We start from the raw sequence: 6,265 nt of genomic DNA on the forward strand, positions 1-6,265 counted from the left end.
CGGAGGTCCAAATCCAATTTGAAATCAAATGGAAAAGACCAGCCGGGGAAGGACAAGGATGAATTGGTTCTGCCACGAGAAAAATTAGCACCGAAACAAGTTTATCTCCAACCAATCTCTTAAAATAACTGCCTTGAGGTTTTAATACGGGGGTCATCCTGATCCGATTGTGAAGCTTAGCAGGGGATTCAAAGGCTGACTTGCAGAAGGCCACACATCCCACCCACAAGACCAGTTGCCGGCAAAGTGCTTCTTCCTAAGCGCCAGGCAGTATTTAGAAGGGAGACAGGCCTATTCCTCGACGCTCCGGCCTCGCCTTCTCCCGGACAGCTGCAGCTCTGATTAACGCAGCACTGCTTACAAGAAGGCGCCTTCCCCCCTCCCTTCCTCATTGGTCAGAAACTGCAGGCATCAACTGCGCTCCTGTTCACCCAGATTCAAAATGATAAGCGTCCCATACCTCTGCCATTAGAAAAAATAAAAATAGAAACTAAAGCCTCTGTTCCAAGGGGGTGGTTTAAACCAGAGAACACACATTTAAAGGCATCGTCTGGGTCTGCTGTTGTTGTTTTTTTCCCCTTAGTAAGAGCCTATCTGATTGCAGAGCTAAGTAAAGCCACATTTATTAGCAGTAACAAGAGCTAGGCAATGCAATTGGCTGCTGTTCAGTTAACTGCAATGAAGCTGAATCCGGCGTAGAAAGACTGCCAGTTCCTTGTTGTTGTTGTTCAGTCACACAGTCGAGTCCGACTCTTCGCGACCCCATGGACCAGATCTCGCCAGGCCTTCCTGTCTTCCGCCATCCTCTGAAGTTGGCTCAATTTCATGTTCGTTGCATCTATGACACTGTCTAACCATCTCATCCTTTGCCGTCCCCGTCTTCTTTGACCTTCAATCTTTCCCAGCATCAGGGTCTTCTCCAGTTCCTTAACCGATGCTAAAAAGTGTTTTTAAGCCCCATGTCAAGCATTGTGCCTGAGAAGTTGTTAGACCACAAATTAAGCGTTAACTGTGTTCTAGGAACACATCATTGGAGAGGATCGACAACCATGCAACGGCAGTGTCCAGAGATATGTGCCCAGGAAGGAAGGGCCACACCACAAAAGGTGAAGAGGTAGCACTGAGAAATGGGGGGGGTTTTTTTGAGTACTGGCAGGGTTGGATGAGGGTTGACGGGAGGCGGGAGCAGAAAACAGGAAAGGCTTGATCCAGAGGCAGACTCAAATGCAAGCTGGGGTGTGAGCCAAGAAGTCCATGCAAAGGTAGATTAGAATGAAGATGCAGGCAGGCAAGCAGATAGGGAAGCACGCAGGCCGGCACAGTGGCTAAGACAATAAGCTATGATCTGGGAGGCCCCCAGTTCAAATCTCGCCTCTGCCACAAGCTGGCAACTCTCCATCAGTCTCCTACCGGCAATAATCCTGGCCCACAGTTACAAGAGTACCCGGACACCTAGAGCAAACCTAAGGAGGCCAGACCCTGACCAGAAGCAGGGTTGCCAACAGGCCTGGAGAAAACATCCTGATTCTTGACCTTGTAATATCAGTTTGATCAGCAATCACCAGGTGACATTATTAACTCCCATGCCACAAAAAGCCTTTGACTGCCCATTTTCATGATTTAAGCCTTTACTGAAAGGACAATTTTCTGAAGGCCTGTTGGCCACTCGACCTGGAAGCTAGCCAGCCCTGACCTGGATAGCCCCGGCAAGCCCAATCTCGCCAGATCTCAGAAGCTGAGCAAGGCCGACCCTGGCAAGTCCTTGGATTGGAGACCTCCAAGGAATACTAGGACCGGGATGCAGAGGCAGGCAAATGCAAGCCACCTCTCTGAAACATCCAAGTCCCACTAGGGGTCACCAAAAGTCAACCAATGACATCCAGGCATGTACACAAATACCTACCCGGAAGCCAGATTGGGAGGAACAAACGGATAATGCGAACTGTATTGCAACTTTTTTTTTTTTTAATTTGTGCATCTGAACTGACGTGTTTCACTCAACCTATTTTGGTTAAATTTGCTATGGTGGTTCCATATCACATCACCCAAAACCAACACATCCAAACGATTAGGCTATATACTTTTGACGATATCTCTTTATGTGATTCAACACATCCAAATGATTAGGCTATTTCAACGTATACTTTTGACGATATCTCTTTATGTGATAAATTAAGAAGCAACACAGACTAAATTTTTTTGGAATATGGTGTAGTGGTTAGAGTAATGCACCAGGATCCGGGAGACCCAGGTTCATAAGAACATAAGAGAAGTCATTTTGGATCAGGCCAATGGCCCGTCGAGTCCAACACTCTTTGTCTCATAGTGGCCAAAACCCAGGTCCACCAGCAGGGGCAGAACTCCAAAAGCCCTCCCACTGTTGCCCCCCCCCCAAGCATCAAGAATACCGAGCATCACTGCACCACACATAAGAACATAAGAGAGGCCATGTTGGATCAGGCCAAGGGCCCATCCAGTCCAACACTCTGTGTCACACGGTGGCCAAAAATACCAGGTGCCATCAGGAGGTCCACCAGCAGGGCCAGAACTCCAGAAGCCCTCCCACTGTTGCCCCCCCAAGCCCCACGAAGACAGAGCATCACTGCCCCAGACATAGTGTTCCATCTATAAAAACATAGGAGAAGCCATGTTGGATCAGGCCAGTGGCCCATCCAGTCCAACACGCTGTGTCACACAGTGGCCAAAACCCAGGTGCCATCAGGAGGTCCACCAGTGGGGCCAGAAATCCCTACTCTGCCATGGAAGCTTCCTGGGTGACCTTGGCTCAGTCACACATTCTCAGCCTAACCTACCTCACAGGGGCGTTCTGATGACAGAATGGAGAAGAACAATGTAGCTGCTTGGGGTACCCACTGAGGAGAAAGTTGGCGTATAAATAAATCACAAAAGAATGCTACCGCTTCAGTCTTTAAGGTCCAAGCAACTTGGAATCCTGTGGCTTGTTTGGGCAAAAGGCCCTTGAGATCTGAGATCCAAGTTTCAATAAAACCTCATGCTACAGATGGCCTTGTGCTTACGGCTCTCATTTCCTCCCACCTCCAGGTCGCATCTTCCTTTCTACGCTGATTTTTTTTTTTGCCTAGCACAGCAAACTAAGGGCAACCCGAGACACGAGGTCAACCACTCTGCTTTCACAGAAAATGTGGGCTTCTCCCCCTAACTGGCTTGCTCTGGGTCCTTCCATCAAAAGGGACTGCCAGCAACCCAGAAACAAACGAGGATCCTGCAGATTGCCACGTCAGTCCTTCAGCCCCCTCCAATCCAAAATCTGCAATAGTGTTTTTTATCAGATTCAACAAGGTCTGGGGACAGATCCCAAGGCCTGTAGCTACAGTGGGGCGTTTCGGGGGCCTGCCCCCTTAATTAGAAGCCCTGCCCCACAAATAGCTATGCCAGAAATCTTATTTGTGCATGTTTCCCAAAGGCTCATGAGAACGCTTTTGAAAGATTCACCATGACCTAGGTGGTATACAGCAGGACCGGGCTAGCAGAAAGGGGGATTGCTGATGTACTGAAGGTGCCACTCTTCAGTGCCCTTCCAAGCTTTCTTGCCCTAAGGGAACTTAAGGGGCATCTAAATGCCTTCTGAAGGCAATTAAATGTTCTCTGAGCTGTTTTCCTTTAAGAACTGATGCGCTTGCAGCCCTGTCCCTTGAAAGGAAGGACTAGAAACAGGCTTGGAGCCTCCCCTTTTAAAGACAGACATTCAGATGAATTTAATTAACTGTAAGTTAACTGCCCCCTTAAAAATTCAATTGCCCCCCGAAAAAAGAAAGCCTGCCTATGGGTTTGCAAGCACTGTGGGATGGGGAGGCATTTCCTGCTTCTCTGTCCCAGCAGCTGCTGGGCTGCTTGAAATCCCCATGGCAGGGATTTTCCCTTTCCGATGCTCAGGCTCTTGAACTGCGTTCTTTCTGAACAAAGTTTGAGTCCAGGGGCACCTTTAAGACAAACAAGGTTTAATTCAAGGCATAAGCTTTTGTGTGCACATGAAACCTTATACCTTGAATAACATATTGTTGGTCTTAAAGGTGCCACTGGGCTCAAACTTTGTTCTGCTGCTTCAGACCAGCATGGCTACCCGCCAGAATCTCTGCTCTTTCTGGAAAGTTCGTACCAAACCAGATGTCATAGTCTTGCTGTACACTGCATTGGTCAGGCTGCACCTGGAGTATTGTGTGCAGTTCTTGAGGCCTGACTTCAAAAAGGATGTGGACAGAATGGAGAGCGTGCTGAGGACAGTGACGAGGATGATCGGGGGCCTGGAGACCAAGCCCTACAAGGAAAGGCTGAGGGACTTGGGAATGTTCAGTCTGTAGAAGAGGAGGTTGAAGGGGGACATGATTGCTCTCTTGAAGTATCTGAAGGGTTGTCACTTAGAGGAGGGCAGGGAGCTGTTCCTGTGGGCAGCAGAGGACAGGACTCGCAATCATGGGTTTAAATTAAGGGCGGGAAGGTACCAGCTGGGTAGTCAGAAAAACTTTTTTACAGTAAGAGTCATTCAACAGTGGAATCAGCTGCCTAAGGAGGTGGTGAGCTCCCCCTCAGTGGCAGTCTTGAAGCAGCAGCTGGACAGACACTCGTCAGGGATGCTCTCTGGGCTGATCCTGCATTGAGGAGGCGGTTGGACTAGATGGCCTGTATGGCCCCTCCCAATTCTGTGATGCTATGATTCTAGGGGGCAGGAAAAACCATCCCTGCTGTGCTAGCAATGAGCAGGATTGATGCTTGCAGGGACAGCGTTCACACTCCCTGCCCCCATGCCAGTGACTGTTGGCACGGCCCCTTCCTGCTCCTGATGAAGATTTTGCCAGCTCCCCCCCACCCCGCACAGCACAGCACCAGACACCCCTCCCACCAAGCCATGACTCACAGCTGAGCCTCAGTTGAGTTGTCATTGTTGCTGTTCTTTAAAAAAAACAAAACCCTGTTGTTAAAGGGAGGGGAATACCAGAGTGAAGCACCACTGTTTTGGAGGCTGCAGAACTAAGCTCTGCCCCCCTCCAGATTGGCTTAGGGTTGCCAGGACCCTCCTGGCCACCATAGGGGATGGGGGGGAGGTAAGTTTGCCAAATCCAGGTTGGGAAACTCCTGGAGATTTGGGGGCGGAGCCTGGAGAGGACAGGGACCTCAGTGGGGTACACAATGCCACAGAGTCCCCCCTCCAACGCATCCCTTTTCTCCAGGGGAGCTGATGTCTCTAGTCTGGAGATAAGCTGTCATTCCTGGGGGTCCCCAGGAAGCTGGCAACCCTAGACTGGCGGCAGGCAGAGGTGTCAGACAGAGACTCTGCCTGCAGCCACGTGCCATTTCCCCTCTAAGTTGGGAAAGTCCTGGGATTGGGCTTGTAAGCAGAACAGCATTGTGTGGAAGCTCCCAAACAAAGCAGGGGCATGTAGTTTGCCTCTGGGGGGGAAATCACCATGTGGCACCAGCCCGGTTTGAGAAAGAACATACCGAGGACAAGAAAGTTTGGAAAGGGGTGAACGATAGCATGTGGAAGCTCAGAGGGGAAAACCCTCTCTGCCGTTTGGAATCCAAGGTGGAGGGGAAAAACTTATCCGTGTGGTTGCAACACATGTTTGCAATAATTTCTGTACTCCATTTTAAGATTTGTTCAGATCGCAAGCACTGAGACTTTTCTATCATGCCCCGAAGCAATCTTTTTGTTCCAGCTCCTCTTTCGTTTCCGGCACCAGCCAGACTTGAAGGGGAGTTCATGGGGATTTTGAAAACTCGTTCGCTGAATTTTCTGGTGTTCCTGATGGGCCTAATAAAAGGTACCCACACTGCTTCTCCCGTTCAGCTTCCCTTGGGAATTCTTAATGCGCCAATGGTTTTAAATGTTCCTCTGTGCTTGGGAGAGGCTTACCGTCGAGCACCTGTTCCTTCACAGGAGACGGTTTTCAAGGTCAGGGCTCTGACGTCCTTCCCTCTTCCACCCTCTTCCAGCTTCCCCAGAGCTTTACAGAACTCAGTATTCTCTGTGATTAAATGTGGAAAGAGAGCCTGCATCAACCAATATTTTCAGATTTTCAATTTTCTCTTGGGCCTCCTGGGGTTTTAATATGAAATCTTGCTGCACGTTCTTAGCGGAAGCCCGCACTGCAGCCTGAATTATGGCCAGTTTTCTTTTAATGGTCACAGCGGGTATTTTTTTTCTTATTAGATCTGGGGGGGGGGAAAAGGCTGCTGAGACCATCTCTAGCTGATGGGCCCCGTTTCCCAAGAGCAAAATGAGAGA

The sequence above is a fragment of the Gekko japonicus genome, unplaced genomic scaffold (assembly GCF_001447785.1).
Source record: "Gekko japonicus isolate JY-2015 unplaced genomic scaffold, Gekko_japonicus_V1.1 scaffold137, whole genome shotgun sequence".
Taxonomy (NCBI): domain Eukaryota; kingdom Metazoa; phylum Chordata; class Lepidosauria; order Squamata; family Gekkonidae; genus Gekko; species Gekko japonicus.